The 19,085-nt window shown below is 36.1% G+C and overlaps 1 protein-coding gene across 1 annotated transcript in view; it reads left to right on the plus strand.

Annotated features, from left to right (window-relative positions):
- LOC129764237 (MOXD1 homolog 2-like) overlaps window positions 1–19,085 on the plus strand; it is a 461,156-nt gene that overhangs the window by 381,473 nt on the left and 60,598 nt on the right. The window lies entirely within an intron of this gene.

Raw genomic sequence — 19,085 nt, forward strand, 5'->3', positions numbered from 1 at the left:
TGCCCTCCACGGAAGCTGCGTTCTTTTCTTCTCCCGCCGCCGTATGCTATGTGTCGCGTTGCAGTAATTGCAGCAGACCCCAAGCCCTCATCTGGTTCACATAAATTCCACACAACAACGAATCGGGCGCTGCACGAGAGAGGGAGCTAAACTGGTGCCTAACGATGAGGATGGCGATCTGCAGGCATGGCCATCATATGCACAACAGCAACAAGCCAGATGGGTCAGATGACTCCCGCATCCCTAATCATGCGTCGTAATCATAGGCTGGCTGGCTGACTGGATGGAAGACGATCGCTGGGAGAATTTGCTTTCCCGACTTCGGTCTGCCAGTCCTCGTCAGATTCAAACATTGCGGTTGGAGTTAGCCGGCGACAACGGGACCATAAAGTGATACGTGGGTACAATGGAAAATGAGTCTCCTGATGGGTTGTGTGGGGAAATACTAATATAGACGTGGTCGTGGACTTATGAGATGAGGAGTATTAATTCTAGTACAGAAATGATGTGTTAGGGCCAGTTTAAATAGATGATTCTTGTTTTTATTCCAAACATGAAATTGCACAGGCAAGTTGAAATGAGGCAAGAAAGGCGAGGTTCAGTTATATCGGCTAAGATATACAGAATGATTTTTTACGAGATCCATATTAAAGTTCATTTATATAAATATGCTGATTTATCACTGAAAAATGTTTTGATAACAAAATGTTGTATTAAGTGTACGTGTAGGATAAGTAAAATTTTGTAATTTTGAGACAAACAGGCATTCGTTTGAAACATAAAAATTACTGCTAATTTATTAAAAGTATGCTCCATCGGAAGCCCCAGCCTTGGTCACATGGAACAGCAATGTCTAAGGAGTAAGGCGGATGAAATAGAACCTTTTTACAAGTTGCATAGCTCCACACTTTGATCGAAACTTTCGCAGGGGTTTTCGGGATACACTAGGCTGAAAAAAAATTCTGCAAACATTAGAAATTACCGAAATATTTGCTTGATTACAGAAGACTTTTAGAAACACTACAAAAAACTTTTCTTGACATTTTTTAAAATAGATGCAATAAATTCAAATGTAAAACTGCATTTAGATTTGCGACGATATTATAATTATTTATTGAATTATTTAACATCAAATATGAAGGGAAAATTTTTGATTCAAACAAAAATATCTTTGCACTGGACGGTCCTAAAGGGTGTGTCACATCAAATTGCATCACGGAAAAAACACTGTAGAAATTCGCCCAGTAGAACGATCCTTTTGAAAATTTTAGACAGTAAAATAAAAAATATTAAACAACTTTTGGCATTTTCTTTTTATTCATACTTCGAGCCCAAGTCCGTATGCTCGCACCTTCCTTTTTACCCCGTCCATAAGGTTCTGTACAACGTCAGGTTGTAGTTTTTTTTTGAACAGAAATCCATTTTCTCTTGAAGTCCGCCTCCGATTTGACAACTTTTGGGTTCTTCCGGAGGGCCTGCTTCATAATCGCCCAATATTTCTCTATTGGGCGAAGCTCCGGCGCGTTGGGCGGGTTCATTTCCTTTGGCATGAAGGTGACCCCGTCGGCTTCGTACCACTCCAACACGTCAATTGAATAGTGGCACGAAGCGAGATTCGGCCAGAAGATGGTCGGGCCTTCGTGCTACTTCAATAGTGGTAGTAAGCGCTTCTGTAGGCACTCCTTAAGGTAAACCTGCCCGTTTACCGTGCCGGTCATCACGAAGGGGGCGCTCCGCTTTCCGCAAGAGCAGATCGCTTGCCACACCATGTACTTTTTGGCAAACTTGGATAGTTTCTGCTTGCGAATCTCCTCCGGAACGCTGAATTTGTCCTCTGCGGAGAAGAACAACAGGCCCCGCAGCTGACGAAAGTCCGCTTTGACGTAGTTTTCGTCGTCCATTACCAGGCAATGCGGCTTCGTCAGCATTTCGGTGTACAGCTTCCGGGCTCGCGTCTTCCCCACCATGTTTTGCCTTTCGTCGCGGTTAGGAGCCTTCTGAACCTTGTATGTACGCAGGCCCTCCCGCTGCTTGGTCCGCTGGACGAATGAACTTGACAAATTCAGCTTATTGGCGACATCCCGGACCGAACTTCTCGGGTCACGTCTAAACTGCTTAACTACGCGCTTGTGATCTTTTTCACTGACGGAGCATCCATTTTTGCCGTTCTTCACCTTCCGGTCGATGGTTAGGTTCTCGAAGTATCGTTTTAGTACTCTGCTGACCGTGGATTGGACGATTCCCAGCATCTTACCGATGTCCCGATGTGACAACTCCGGATTCTCGAAATGAGTGCGCAGGATTAATTCACGACGCTCTTTTTCGATCGACGACATTTTTTTTCAAATTTACGAAAAATTGACAGTGAAGCATGGCCAACGTGATCTATACACTCTTATCTGATTATAAGCGAAAGCTGAAGATATAATTCCTAAAAATTAAATTTCTACTGCGTTTTTTCCGTGATGCAATTTGATGTGACACACCCTTTACGTTACGTTATAAAAATCGAATAAAAGCTGTTGATAAGGTTAATTTGATATGATACTGATTTAGTTGGCAGAAAATTGTGTTAATACATTAAATCTTTGAAAAAAAAAAAATTATTTCCTCCCGATATTTTTGTCCACTACATCTACATTTACTAAGATAAAAATGTGTTCGTAGAATATTCCAAAACATGAAAGTTACAGTATTTCAAAAGACCTACTTTAAATTCTTTTATACTTTGTTTCTTGGGAAAATGGAAGCCAAAAACACAAAAAAAAAAGATTTTTTTGAATTAAATTTCCGCATAATTTTTTTATTAACGGGGTATTCTAGTGTAGAGGTTCAAATTTCGGACGTTTTTTCGAAAAAAATGGGTGGGTTATATCTATGATATAACCGCAAGGTTGACGTGGGACTACCTTAACTTAGCAATCATTTGTTTGCATTGATTAATTTTTTATTAGAATAAAATAATTTCCAAATTTAATTGAATCCAATACATTTGCTTTGTGAGTAAAAGGATTGTATAATGCCATGTAAGGTCAATGAAAGCATTGTGATAGATTATGTTCTTCGTTACAAGTAAATTTAATGACAGTCCTTTTACGTTTGTTATGATGACATCTTGGTTTTGAAGTTTGTGTTAGGTAAACACATTTATAACATAATACGATTTCTCAGAAGCTGCTGCTTCTCCTTTGGCAGGGATATGCCGCATATGCATCACATAGCACTCATCAGCAGAAGAGCTTTTCTTTCAGCCCGAGCCTGGGGCAATATACAGTACAACTTCGTGCAGCAGTATGGGGCTTCGGTAAGATCTGAAAGCGATCATCGATGGGAGAAAAAAAGAGAGTAATGCTATTTATTTATACTCTGTAGGGAGCCATAATTTACGTATCGAAAATTGATACCTAAAAATAAACAAAATATGGTTAGCATATGCCTTAACATACTCCGACCTGTTCACAGACATCGAAAACTCTCCGCCTCACCTGTCAGCAGCAATCGTTTCTGTCCGATAAGATAGGCACGATGGAAGCGGGGGGACTTTCCTCTTCATAAGATTCGCACTTGTTATAGACTTACCCATGCTTACCAAGATTATGTTCTTCGTTACAAGTAAATTTAATGACAGTCCTTTTACGTTTGGTATGATGACATCTTGGTTGGCAGACTTCAAGTGTTGTGTAAACACATTTCAGTCGGAATAAAAATACCCCGGACCTGCGTGGATTTGTAATGCCAATTTCCTCAGACACCTTGGTTCTGAAGTCTGTGTTGTGGAAACACTTTTCAGCCGGTACAAAAATGTCCCCGACTTGTATTTGCAATGCCAATTTCCCCACACTCCATGGATTTGAAGTCTGTTTTAAGTAAGCAATTTCAGTCGGAACAAAAATACCCCCGACCTGCATGAATTTGCAATGCCAATTTCCCAAGCCACCTTGGTATTGGACACCAAGTCTGTGCTAGGGAAACACATTTCGGTCGGAACAAAAATGCCTTCGACTTACATGTATTTGCAATACCAATTTCCCCACGCTCCATGGGTTTGAAGTCTGTGTTAGGGAAACACATTCCAGTCGGAACAAGAATACCCCCAACTTTCGTGTATTTGCAATGCAGATTTCTCCAACGCTGCTTGGTTTTGAAGTCTGTGTTAGGGAACACATTTCGGTGAGAACAAAAGTCCCCATACTTCCATGTATTTGCAATGCCGATTTTCTCAAGGCTGCTTGCGTAGAAATATTCCCTATCAATTGATGCTAACATCTTTCCGATCCAGTAAGAAACGTTCGAGTTCTAAGCATTCGGAATCTTTCATATTTTTTTTGGTTTTTGATTTAACCCCCATATACTCCGGTTAGACGTAGTCCCACGTCAAAATAAAACAAACAATACTTTTACCATCCATTATATCATTATTTGTTTATCTATCTTTCAACAAAAACCATAATTGTACGAAAAAATATATTTATAGTTTCAAGCTGATGAAGTGAGAGGGTTCAACAAAATGTTGTGCCCTGGCTTTCAGCCCTCCTGGTTAGCTGAAACAAAAAAAAACGAACGGATTCTGAATCAGTGAAAATACCGTTATCGCATGATCCTCGGACAACTCAAAAACATGAAAAAAGCTGTTTAAAAGGTTGTTTTTTTACGTTTCTCAATTTAAGAAAAAATAATGAAATTTAAAAAAATCTGGTTTTTTATTGTTTTATGCGGTAGAGATATGCGTACAGATTGTATTTATATAACTTTGACATAAATCTGTTCAGAAGAACTTGAGATCCTGTACGCTAGTTTGAATAAAAACTAGTTTCGAGAAAAAACACGTTTGAAGTTAATTCTCATGGCCGTATCAGATTAAATTTCGCATCATTGATTCAGTGAATAATGAGATTTTCGAAAAGTATTTTCTAGGGTATATTCTTGAAAGCCTCAACTTCAGAAATATGAAATAATAGACTATACTAGGATACTGACTCGAGCGGAAAATGGCTCAATGGCCAAAACACAAAAACAGGAAGTGGGTTATATCTATGGTATAACCGCAAGGGTGACGTAGGACTATCGTTGATTTAGAGATCATTTGTTTGAAGTTGAATCTGAATTCATTCTGAATGAATGAATATTTGGAGAACTTCGAAAACGAGAGCGTTACGTTGGAGGCACAAGGTTTTATGCATCCAATATTGGATACGGAAATATCCTACTGATGGGGAAGAATAATCTTCAGAAGCTATCCTGGTAATTGCGATTGATTGAAAAATCACAAAACCAAATGTATTTGGTCACAGTAATACATGGATAGAAAACATTAAAAGAAACTCTTTCACATGAATGTAATTTTAAATTCCCAGAGGAACTGGCAGATTATTTTTAGTAACGATTAGATATTTCCACATCTTCCTCGAAACTGGAAGCCCACCACTGGTTTATGCTAACTCGATAACCATCTATTAATAGCACTTGATTGAAACATTTGGTCACAGTGTTACGTGGATAGAAAACATTCAAATAAACTCTTTCACATGAATGTATTTTTAAATTCCTAGAGGAACTGGCAGATTATTTTCCGGATCTTTCTCGATGCTGAATGGCATCCAAACGGAAAGAATTCCGCGCGTGTTTGTGTGTGTGTGTAGCGGCTGTTTCGAGATCTTCCCGGGGAACCGTTTGTGGCATCACTCTCCTCCTGATGGATTCCCTTCTGGCCTAAGGTACACAAACAGGCTCTTGGTGACACCGTTCATCCGCGCTTTCATGATAAATGAAGAGCTTCACCACAACAACGACAACATGCTCAAATCGCTGTTCAAGTATAACTGAGTGGATTTCCGAGCGGCGCTCGCTTATATACCGATTGGTGATTTCAATAGCCTGTTTTGAAAGCAAATTTAAGACTATTGAAACAGGTTTTTGGATCTGAAAGTAACAAGTATAGAACGCGTAGACATTTTATCTTTCGAATGAAGTGTTTATCATACCATTTCGTTCAGTTGTTTAGGAGCTATTAACACTCAAAATTTCGGTCTCCGGCGTAACGCTTTCGTTTTCGAAACTTTGATTTTGCACCCCGGTATAGAAATGAAAGACGTAGTCCTACGTCAAAAATATCATTAAACGAAACCAGGAGAAAAAAAATCATCGTGTTATCTTTTTCATATTATTTCATTCTATTCATTCTATTATCTTCCGCCCCGGGTGGTAAGCTCAACACCACTGATATTTTATTGAAAGGTACATAAACCCTTTCAATGCGATGCGAGCGTATATTTCGGTCGGTGTGTTGCGCTAGACCGATGAATAGTGAAGGAGGTTGTCCCCGAAGTATTGATACTTAGGAATGCAGTGTGTTATAGTTAATAATAATTGCAAACGAACTGAATATAATCATATTTCATTAATTTTATTTACTTAAAAAGGTCCAAATTTTAGTACACAGTCCGCAGAAATTGTGAAGGAATGAAATATTTTTCAGAACATACATACACCTTCTTCGGCTATGTTGGTAAACTGGCGAGAATATCCTATCATGTTGCAGATCCTTGTAGATACACGTTTCATAGTGGAAGGGCTAATAATCTGGCCTACACAAAATTTTTAATTAATTTTAGTAAAAAAAAACGGTTCTACAAATAATTCTGCAAGAAAACATTATGAAAGATATTTTAAAACTAATCGTCTTCGTGTTAAAATATAGTTCAATGAATGTGCTAGGTGTACTCGGTGAGCTTTGCGCGCCGCGCCGTTCGTGAAGATGGAATTTATAATATAAAAAATATATAAAATAATATGTATTTTTTATATTTTATATATATATATATATATATATATATATATATATATATATATATATATATATATATATATATATATATATATATATATATATATATATATATATATATATATATATATATATATATATATATATATATATATATATATATATATATATATATATATATATATATATATATATATATATATATATATATATATATATATTATATATATATTTCTTTCTTAATAACCATAAAATTGAGAAAATTGTTGAAAATTCCATTCCATGTTGAACCGATATAGTGGTTTTCAGATTTGCGGTAATTTTGTTCTTTACCGCAAAACATTAGACTCGTTTTTTTTCTATTTTTGCATTAGGGTGACCATTTTCATTTTAGGGTGATTCTAAAATTCAACTTTTTTCTTGTTTTTTTTTCTTCAAAAATGACTTTTTAAAAAATTTTCAACTTTTTAAGTACTGGACCGATTTTGATAATCGATATATCAACTTAAAGGTACTAGTATTTTTCTGAAAAAAACTATCACAACTGCAAAAAAATGGATTTTGTTTTCATAATTATTGATTGTATTTGTTTTTTATAGTTTACACGGTCTACCAAGGGCGCTATATTTTTTATATTTTTCCTTGAAAGCAGAGGTTTTTTTTAAATAAGATATTCAAAATTCAAAGAGGCGTTATTTTTCGTTCTTGAGTTATGATTTTTCAAAGTTAACCGATGGCACGAAAAATTATTTTTCCCCTTTTTTTCTAAAAATGGCTTTTTCAAAAATTCATAACTTTCGAACTACTGGACTGATCCATATGATCAATCTATCAATTTGAAGCCAATGAGTTGGTCTTATTCGATTTTTTTGGATTCTAGTTGCAAAGGAATATTGAACGTAAACTGAAAACATGTTACCTTTGAAAAATCATAACTCATAAATGAAAAAAGACACCTCTCTGATATTGGTATATGTTACGTGTAAAAATATCAGCTTTCAAGAAAAAAATATAAAATAATATGGTGCCCTATTTCCCGAAACCATGTAAACTATAAAAAACAACTACAATCAATAATTACGAAAACAAATTTAAATTTTTTTCCCATGTATAATATTTTTCTAAACAAAAATAGTTCATTGGGCTAGCGACGAACGGATTAAAGTTGTCCAGCAATGTTGGTCATGGACAGGATCACCTCGAACAACAATTGCTTAAGGGTCTCCGTCCACAGTGCATGACCGCTGGGTGCGGGAACTACAGCTACCATCGAGCATTATTATATCTAAGGAAAGAACAAACAAGAAGTGACTTGAAAAATATTTCCCCGTTTTGAAAATTCTTCAGTTTGTTGTATGCAATCGTACTGAACGGACGAGTAAATGTTCATAATGCGTTCTCAGAATACACACAAAAAAACTGTAAAATACTGAGCTAACATTGGCGTGCGGAAGTAAAACACAAGAGAAATGTTGAGTTAACTATTAACATAGACTTCGTTTTTGCATGGATTTTAGTTCCAGTCTCGGTCCAGCCAGCGAGCCGGGTTAAGTGATAACTTAAAAGTCTTCGAATTATTTAGCAGGCACTGTACGTTTAGATCTACTCATTATTAAGGTGAGCTTGTGTGTATTTGTGAATTTGTGTGTTTTTTTTTTTATAAATTCGTTTATTTTTACAGGCTCTAAATTTGTGTGTTGATGCAAATCTTTTTGTTTAATATGTGCTCACTTTAATGAAAGATTTCGAGATTTGGTACATGATTCATCCATGGACTCGCGATATACAGTTGGATAATATTCGTACGAGAGTAATTTATTGTATGAAATAATCCTACTAATTTGCTTGTTTGTTAGCTTCTTGGATATTCAATAAGTGCGGTGTATCAGTTTCGCTCTAAACAGCGAGCAATCAACAATACATGGTAATTATGAGTGTTAATTTGACAGTTTGCCCAATTTGTTTTTTTTTTTTTTTGCTTTGCGAATCGTTCGCGCCCCTCAGTACAAGCATTTATTCATCGACTTTCGTCAGTGCTACCAAATATTTGTACTAAAAATTTCGTTATGAAAGGGCCTGGCCGGGTAAGGGAGTAAAAAGTGCCCCCAAACCAAATCACCAGCTGTATGACAAATATTGATATTTAATAAGAAATTTTGGCGGTTTATTTGAACCCTATGTGGTTTAACATGGGATCTATAATGAAAAACGTACTTTTTCGTTTATTTCACGCCATCCTCAAAAGCTTGAGATAAAAATTTGAAAAATATACTGAATGTGCATCTTACTACGGTGTATCAAGAAAAATTATCAAAAAAAATTCATCAACAATTGTAGTACTAAAAAAAATATTAAAATTTTTATTTATTTTTTTTGGGATTTAGAGACTCAGAGATTCAAACTCTTATTCATATTTAAATGTGTTTCTACGGCTTTTCTAGATAAGTGTGATTATTTTTTTCAGATTTTATTTAGTGTTGCGCGGTACAAAAAAATATTACATAAGATATTTTGGCGGTTTATTTGAACACCTATGTGGTTTATCATAGGATCTATAGTGAAAAACGTACCTTCTCGTTAATTTCACGCCATCCTCAATAGCTTCGAGATAAAAATTTGAAAAAATACTGAATGTGCATCTTACTATACCCCGTAGTAAGATGCACATTCAGTATTTTTTTCAAATTTTTATCTCGAAGCTTTTGAGGATGGCTTGAAATAAATATTGAGATTTTGATTTTTTTTTGTAATTTAGAGATTTAGTACTACTCTAATTCATATTTAAATGTGTTCCTGCGGCTTTTCTAGATATGTGTGATTTTTTCAGTGTTGTGCGGTTCAAAAATTTTTTTTTTTCATATTTCCAAAGGGTCTGGCTGGGTAAGGGAGTAAAAAGTCCCCCAAATCAATTCGCCAGCTGTATGGGAAATATTGTATAGGGTACTAAATAAAACATTTTTTGCTACACCATAGAATCTATGGTGAAAAATGCACCTTTTCGTTTTTTTCACGCCATTCTCAATAGCTTTGAGACAAAAATATGAAAAAATACTGAAAGTAGACCTTACTAAGGGGTATCGATAAATATCTTCAAACTATTTTTTCATCATAAAATCTAATAATAAAAAATAAATAAATACGCAGTACAAAATAATTTTATATATTTTCTGGTATTTCTAAATTTTTGAAAAAATATAACTTTGAGACCCACTTCTGCTCTAATTTTTATTTAAATGCGTTCGTATGTGTATTTTTTCTACAAGTGGCATAATCTTTCATGAATTTTTAAGAACATTGCGAGACACAAAAATATGTTTTTTCATCGTCTGCATTATTATTTTTATTTTCTTGAAATCGATTATTTTATTGTATTCGTGGTTTTAAATTGTAAGATTAAAATAAAAAAAATAAAACAATTCGGATTTTTTAAGTTATCTTCTCATTAATCCGAATGATCTTTCCGCAAGGACTTTATTTTTTTCTCACAGAGCTCTATCGTACTGCTGACTCCTATGAATTTGGTAAACCATCTAATTCCAATGTAAAAATCGTCTCATATATTTTACGAAACGAGAAAAACAATTGTGGAGCATTGCCTAAATATACCGACAAAATTTAGAGATATGAAAAACAAAATATAAAAAATATTAGAGCAGTTATGGGTCTCTAAATTCAAAATAAATTAAAAATGCCCAAAGGCCAAAAAACAATTTTTTTGCGCAATCCTCTTAAAAATAAAATAAAAATTACGCTACATGTGGAAAAAAAACAACACATACGAACGCATTTAAATAAAAATTAGAGTAAAATTGGGTCTCAGAGTATTTTTTCTTCAAAATTTCGAAATGCCTGAAAATATATATATTTTTTTTGTACCGCGGAAAACACTCTAAAAGTTCTGAAAAAAACACATATACCTTAAATAGACGTAGGAAGAAATTTGAATACAAACTAGAGTTGTACTGAATGTCAAAATAAAAAAAAATTAAAATTTAATTTAAAATAAAAATAAAAATTAATTTAAAATTTTTCACCATAGATCCTATGGTGTACCATATAAGGACTCAAATATATGGTATTTGTGTCAAAATGTTTTATTTAGTACCCCTATACAATATTTTCCATACAGCTGGTGATTCGTATTGGGGGACTTTTTACTCTCTTACCCACCCAGACTCTTTGGAAATACAAAAAAATATTTTTGTGCCGCGCAACACTGAAAAAAATCTGAAAAAAACACACATATCTAGAAATGCCGTAGGAACACATTTAAATATGAATTAGAGTAGTACTGAATCTCTGAATTCAAAAAAAAAATTTTTTTTTCAAAATTCAAATATTTGTTTTAGTACTAAAATTTTTGATGAATTTTTTTTTTTTTGATAATTTTTCTTGATACACCGTAGTAAGATGCACATTCAGTATTTTTTTCAATTTTTTATCTCCAACCTTTTGAGGATGGCGTAAAATAAACGAAAAAGTACGTTTTTCACTATAGATCCTATGTTAAACCACATGAGGGTTCATATAAACCGTCAAAATTTCTTATTTAATATCCTATACAATATTTGGCATATAGCTAGTGATTTGGTTTGGGGCACTTTTTACTTCCTTACCCGGCCAGGCCCTTTTCTGTAGTGTTTGTTTTCACCGGCAATAATATTAAAAAAATGGGAATAAAAGTATAACCAACTTGATAGTAAATAGCATTTTTAGAGTAGAAGATTTTGTTTAAAAATTGCCTATGCAACGTACTCATCGAAGATTCCACACAGGAAGCAGTGACAAGATATTTGCATATAACAGAAGTTCAAAAATTTTGAAAAGTCCAGATCGCTTCATGATATCTGTTAGGTACAACATATAATGGAGTTAAATGAAATAAAGTTAGAGAAAAACTTGCCAGACGATCGCTTCAAAAAGAAACGCTTGTTGTTTGTTTTTGCTCTACTTTCCTCGCTGACGCTGAGTTGCATTAAAAATTTTAAAATTTTCCATTTTTCTGTCTTTTTTATTGAGTGTTATATTAAACAATTTGTTTGAAATTATATTAATTTTTTTAGCCATGTTTACAAATCTTGAAAGACACAGGGTAGTGAAAATAACGGGCGCAGATATAAATTCCGCGTTTTAGTTCATGGGGTTAATAGTAATTGGAGTAATAGTTTTAACGCAAGTTTGCACATCTCCAGTATTTATTCGGAGTCAAACCATTTTTTTCAGTAATGACAAATATTTTCTTTTTTCCCAAAAAGTTAGTTTATTTAAGCTCTTTTGGAATTCAATGCTTTAACAGTTGAAACGAAAAATAAATATCATTATACGAATTCCGGACACTTTTGTTTCAAATTTCGGACTCATTTTGTCAGCAGTTATTCATTAAGAGAAGTTAATTATTGATTTTTGTGAAGCTTATTATTTCATTATTATTTAACTATAACCAAAATAAACCAAACATTCAACATCAGACATTCTTACTGCATTCTTTCTAGAGCTTGTAAAATACTCTATGAAGCTGCTGTAATAAGAAATTCTATCGTGAACATTTGATCCGTTCGGATTTAGAATCATCTTCTAAACGTGTTTTTTATTACGGGCATCTCACATTTGTTGTTTTATTTATTTTGATTTTTTACATTGTTTGTCAATAGCTAGGCACTACTTCTGACACTACACAGCTATTGAACATGCCAACGAAGTTTTGGTTTTGTGATGATGAAGCTCAAATTGTATCATTAGTTACAATTGTTTATTTCTCAACAAATACAAATCAGTATGTATGATTTTTGCATTTGAAGAACAATGAATGTCGAGTGAAAATCACACCATCTTTTCGAATCCGCAAGCCGTAATCAACCATCATTACTGAGTTTCACCCTTTGCGCTGCCATTCTGAAACTGGCAACTCCCAAATCGGATCGTGCAATAATTATCAGCTCTTGGTGGTGGGCAGCAAAACTTCTCCGACGAAAAAAAGCAAGAACAAAAAAAAACAACACCAACTTAGCTGTCTAAGCTATCAAAACATACGGTTAATTGAGGTAAACTGCTGTGACGATGATGTGCACAAGAAGGTCTTCTCACATCGCAATGTCCATCATCGCTCAGATGGCCGTCCTTGGGCAGTGGGGCAGGGGAGAGATAGTGTGCTGCCAGGCAAAAGTCACAGCTGAGTGAGTTTTTTCTCTGTCGTCATCTTCGAGTCATCTTCCGGATCGAGCAACGGTCCGAATGGGGAGAAAATCGATTGTCAATTGAGCAAAATTGCTAGATGATACTGCTGGGGCAGCAAGAAAGAGCCAGAGGACAAGCAAAAAAAAAATCGTGCGAAAATTGGAATCATTTAAGATCCAATGAAACCGAATGAGCAAGTTGTCGGCGAGAGGAGGAAAAACTTTCTTTCGGACGATTAGTTTTTTTTGTACCGCCGCTATTTCCACCAACGATGAACAAGCTATTTCATTCTCCATTAGGTAGACCTTTCCGAGATCAATCACTCCAGAGATGGAGAAACAGCGCGAGGCGCACGCTATATTTTATCGGAAACAGCGGGACATTGTGAAAGATCGAGCGATTCCTTTTGGGTTTAATGGAGTTTAATAGATTGATTGTTGGCGTGAAATGTTAAAAATTAAGTCACCGGGAAGAGAATTTATGTTGTAATATTTAATGACAGCATCCTACATAATACCTTATAACGTCACGTCTTACGAATCTGCTAATTTGAAAGGCAAAACAATCTTCTTAATGTCTCAGCCGATCATTGCATAACGTCAAATCCCCTTGAGCACTAAGCGCACTTGTGATCGTGGCGCAACTCGACCAAGAAAGCCGCAAAATCAGGTCTCAATTGAACTCGTGATCTGCTACGGAAAACGCGAACCGCTTCGGGTCACACCACGCAGCTTCCAAGGTATTTCGGTCGCATGCATGAGAGTGTTGGAAAAGTGCTCGTTTATCTCCGCACTTGTGTAAACCGCTTCGCGACCACCACTTCGGTGGCTATGGCTGCGACCCAGATCTGTCCGACTGAAATTAATTACATGCATTATTAAGTAACAACGCGCGCACTCTCTGAGTGCACATCGAAAGCCCCCAAGTAGTTCGCGTTCCAGGGAGCGCAACCCTTCGAGCAGACGGTGGTGAATACGAGAATATGAATCATTGCGCAATTGCTTGCGTGTACTGTCAACGTGCCTTCTAGGAAACCACCAGGAAACCAATGAAGGATCAATTTCGTTTGTACTATCGGTAATAACTGCCTCAACGATTATTGATTCTCGTGTTCAATAATGCAGCTCCGACCAGACAAGTGAATGTTTAATGAGCCATCCGTGCCCCGCGGCCGTCCAGCTGTCTGTTAACAATTTTGACATTTCAGTGCGAAAAAAAATATATGCATTTTAATGTGTCATAAAAATCCACTTTTCCAACGAACCATGACAAAGTGTTTCTCTAATTTCGCTGCCAATCATAAAGCCAGCTGACAACACAATGCAATCATAGGTCGGTGCCTTTTCACACTTCTTTCTGTTCCGCGAAACCCGCTGACAACGGCGAAGCAAACTGTTCCAACCCGGACTGCAACGCCATTGCCAGTGTGCATTTAATAGAGCAAAATCGATTTTCTCTGTTTCCAGCATCCGTCCTCTGTCCGTCCCAGCTCAGTCCTGATTGTCTCGATATAATTTGCACCCGAGCGATATTAAACGATAGCCATTCGTGACAGCCCCGTCTAGTCGTGAAGATTTCTTTCCACGCAGAGGAAAACCGGTTGTCCCTCTGTCCACCCCCGCGGCGACGGCGAAAGATTACTCCGGTCCAGTCGCGATGGTGATGCTCGGTGAGCTTTTTCGCCTGCGAGGCTATTTTATCATCCCCACGTTGCACTTGAAATGGGCGCACTCTCATCATCCGGTATGCCGAAGAATGCCTGGAAGGTATTTTTAACTGAGCATTCCCGTAGATACGTCGTTCCGTATGATGATGCACGCGGAATCTTCATCCCCCGAGGAACACCTCTCTGTTGCACTCTCATTCGTCGTCACTTGGCTTAGCCACACCGATATCCGTGGTGGACCTGCTCACAGCGGTTATTGCCAATGGTATCAAGGGAAGTGATAACCAATTGACACCACCGGGGGAATCGTGTGCTGAACAACTGGTTTGCTGATTGCTTTTTCCTGACTCTTGGATCCATCAGTTGGGTGCGACAAGCGAGATTAAGTGGTGATTGGCAAATGGATTGACGGCATCGGAAGACGATACCTAGCGGTGTTTTTTTTCTTGAAATTCTTGGCACACGACAATGTTCCGGTGGAGGATTTCCTTTCTACAACAGCATCGTATGAAACATCGAATAATTTTATAAGGACTTTAGCTTAGTTTCCGACACGAATTTCGGACGTTTCGGACGATATTCATAACAAGAATGCTGATGAAGTTAGTCGGTTCAAAAAATGTTGTGCCATGGCGTACACGATTCCAGTCCTTCTGATTATCCGAAACAAAAAATCGAACAGATTCTGATTCAGTAAAGATGCCGCTGTCGCATGAACCTCGGACAAGTCAAAAACATCTTTTTTGACAAAATGGCGACCGTTTGAAAAACAAAATGCGTTTTAAAACGTTTTTTTCTTACGTTTCTCAATTTTTTAAAATAATAAAATATTAAAAATATGATTTTTTAGAGGTTCATGCAATAGAGATGCATACGGATTATATTCATATAAATTCGACGTGAATCGGTTCAGTAGAACTTGAGATATCGTTTACGCCAGTTTGGAAAAACTAGTTTCGAGAAAAACGCGTTTGAAGTTAATTGTTATGGCCGTACCAGGTTAGATACCGCATCAATAAAGTGGCTCTAACTCGGTAAATAATAGATTTTCGATAAGTCCTTTCTAGGGTATATTCTTGAATACCTAAACTTCTGAAATATGAAGGAAAAAAATTGTTTTTTTTCCAAATTTCTAGGCTAGAATACTCCCTTAAGTAATCATTACAAACGTATTTTGTACCAGTTTCGATATTTGTCAATAATTTTTACTTAGCGCAAAGAACTTTCATATTTGAGTCACGTTAGCATATCAGCCAAGTCAGCCCAGAAACGGACACCGCACGCGGCTACAGACTGCCAGATAAGCGCATCTTCACCAATGTGCACGATCAGCAGTTTTAGTCAATAAATAAGACCGATCGTGCTAGACCGAGTTAGTTAGTAAGAAGTACAGAGCGTAACCGGTAGTTGTAAAGTGAATAATTGTGAATAAAAGTGATTTAAAATAAACATTTCCTGTTTTTAAAAAGGCGATCACGGCCCGGGTAATGTGATTTTTGTTTGTGATATTTGAAAAAAATATTTAACAGAAGTACATCGATTACTTGAAAAAGATTATGGTTATCAAGTTCCATCGCAAACTCGTCAGAGTCTATCAAAAGTGAAGGTAATGCTGACTGTTTTTTTTCGATATTCGTAGTATTGTTAATTCTGAACTCCTCCCGAAGGGCCAACACTCAATAAAGAGTAATGGCGAAGGTAATGGCATTATGAGGCATTTGAAAGAGAAAATTCGTCGCAAGCGGCCAGATTTGTGGAAGAATCACACTTGGATTTATCTCTTCAAATGTTGTGCACAAAATTAGAAGTCCTGTATGATAATTGAGATCTCCTTACAGTAATTCCATGAGAGGAGATCAACTAAAACACACTTTCGCTCAGAGGGCCTGGCTTGGTAAGGAAGTAAAAAGTGTTCCCAAACCAAATTACCAGCTCTATGGAAAATATTGTATAGAGTATCAAATAAGAAATTTTGATTGTTTTTTCGTACCCCTATGTGGTTCACCATAGGAACTATGGTGAAAAATATATTTAAATATACAAAATTTTTGCGCGTCATTCTAAATAGATTCGAGATAAAATTTGTAAAAAATACTGAAAGTGCATCTCACTTTTTTTCATCACAAATTGTAGTACAGGTCGGACACGATTGTATACAGACTTGATCATATGTGATTCGATTATATGCAATTTTGGTCTCGATTATATACAGTTTGAATTTTTTTTTTTACATTTCAAATATGACTTGTTTCAAGAAAAAATGTTACATTTGAACATTAAGGTGGCTAGCATATGTACAGTGGGGTGAAAATAGTGTTTTTTGAAGATGTTGCTTGGATTTTCACCAGAAATTGTTTATATCGATATTGCAGCAAAATTAAGAAAGATAGAAGTTGGGTGTCAGAGAACAATTTTTAGAGTGGTTTGAGAACTTTAATATGATTGATAGAATCAAGTTCAAAATGAATTTTTGGGATAAAGTTAATAATTACACATAAAAAAATACTAACTTTGAAATTTTCACTTCCAAAACAGTTATTCAAATCCACTAACTTAGATGTTCCACTACTATATCCTGTACTAAATTTTCACATCTTTTTGGCTTTTGGCTTACGCAGCGTACTTTTTAGTGTAGAGTTGTGAAGTTGTTTCGGCAACAGAGTCCGAAACAAAACTAACTAAACTCTATAACTCTGTCATTGTTGAAACTCGAATATATGCATAGAAGATTTTTTTTTTCCATCAAATATGATCATCTATTACCTTCTGAGAGCTTCTGAAAAAAAAATGTTTGCTCATGTGAGAAAGGTGTTTTCTGACTTTAAGGGGATGAATCAAAAATTAAATTCTTCTTTTATTTTCAATAAACGGAAAATATAGGCATCAAAAACGAATGAAAAAGTTTTTTTTGACTCGATTATGTATAGGATTCGATTATATACAGTGAAAAGAAATCGGAGACTGGGTATAATCTGGTCCGCGATCGAACTAAAAAAATCTTGAAATATTGAAAAAAAAATTAATTTAGAGATTCAGAATTCAAAAAACTATGGATGGGTTATACCTATAATATAACCGCAAGGTTGACGTAGGACTGCGGTTGGCCTAGTAATCATTTGTGTTTCTTCAATTAGCAATAATCGCATCTCGGACGTTGCTCATTGGGTACGATATCGCCGCTGCGCAGAGCTATCTTTTGTGTGTATTGATTAAATTATTGATTAAACTAGAGAATGAATGAAACAATTTACGAATTCAATTGCAAGCAAATCCCAATTTAGGTCAATTCATGCATTATGGTAGTAGTTATCGCAGCAAATAGTTATCAACATTTCGCCTAATCATCGAACGGTATGCGTAGAAATTCAGTGAGCTGGCGACATAAAGGGATATCTAAGCGTTGCATTTGTACCCGCTTTTGTAGACCGTGTTATCAAAATGAATTCCGGTGTAAAAATGCATGGGGGTATAAAAGTACTGCAGACTTGCATGTATCTGCAATGCCGATTTTCCCAACTTCTTGATTTTGGAATCTGTATTGGGAAAAAACATTCCGGTTTTTTCCCAATACATCGGCAATTTGCATCCATTTTGCAATGCCGATTTCCCCAGGCACCATGGTTTTGAAGTCTGTGTTAGGGAAACATTCTGATTTGCAGAAACGCAAACGAATACAAAAGAACCCGCAGCTTGCATCTGCTTTTCAATGACGATTTTCCTAGGCTCCGTGGTTTTGAAATCTGTATTAGGGAAACATTCCGAATTGCAAAAACGCAAGCGAGTACAAAAGTACCCGCAGCTTGAATCTATTCTGCAATGCCGATTTCTCCAGGCTCCATGGTTTTGAAGTCTGTGCTAGGAAAACATTCCGATTTGCAAAAGGCAAACGAGTACAGAAGTACCTGCTGCTTGCATCCATTTTGGAATGTCGATTTCTCTATGCTCCATTGTTTTGAAGTCTGTGTTAGGGAAACATCCATTCATTCCAGCGATTGTACCTCCATCGTTGCGCAATCACAACTGAATGGATTTCTTCTTCTTCTTCTTTTTTTCTTTAACAGGGTTTAAACTTTTCAGTTCATTCAGCCTCTAACTGAGTGGATTTCCGAACGGCACTTGCTTATATACCGATTGGTGTGATTTCAATAGCCTGTTTTGAAAGCAATTTTAGGACCATAGAAACAAGTTTTTGGATCAAAAAGTAGCAAGCATATAACGCGTAGACATTTTATCTTTCGAATGAAGTGTTTATCATACCATTTCGTTCAGTTGTTTTGAGCTACTAACGCTCAAAATCTCGTTCTCCGGTGTAACGCTTTCGTTTTCGAAACTTTGAGCTTATACTCCAGTATAGAAATGAAAGACGTAGTCCTACGTCAAAACACCCTATGCAAAATATCAGCTCTTAACTTAAGGGGGGACCCCGGTCTGGAAAATCGAAAAAATCGAAGTTTTGTTTTT

This window comes from Toxorhynchites rutilus, chromosome 2 (assembly GCF_029784135.1).
Source record: "Toxorhynchites rutilus septentrionalis strain SRP chromosome 2, ASM2978413v1, whole genome shotgun sequence".
Taxonomy (NCBI): domain Eukaryota; kingdom Metazoa; phylum Arthropoda; class Insecta; order Diptera; family Culicidae; genus Toxorhynchites; species Toxorhynchites rutilus.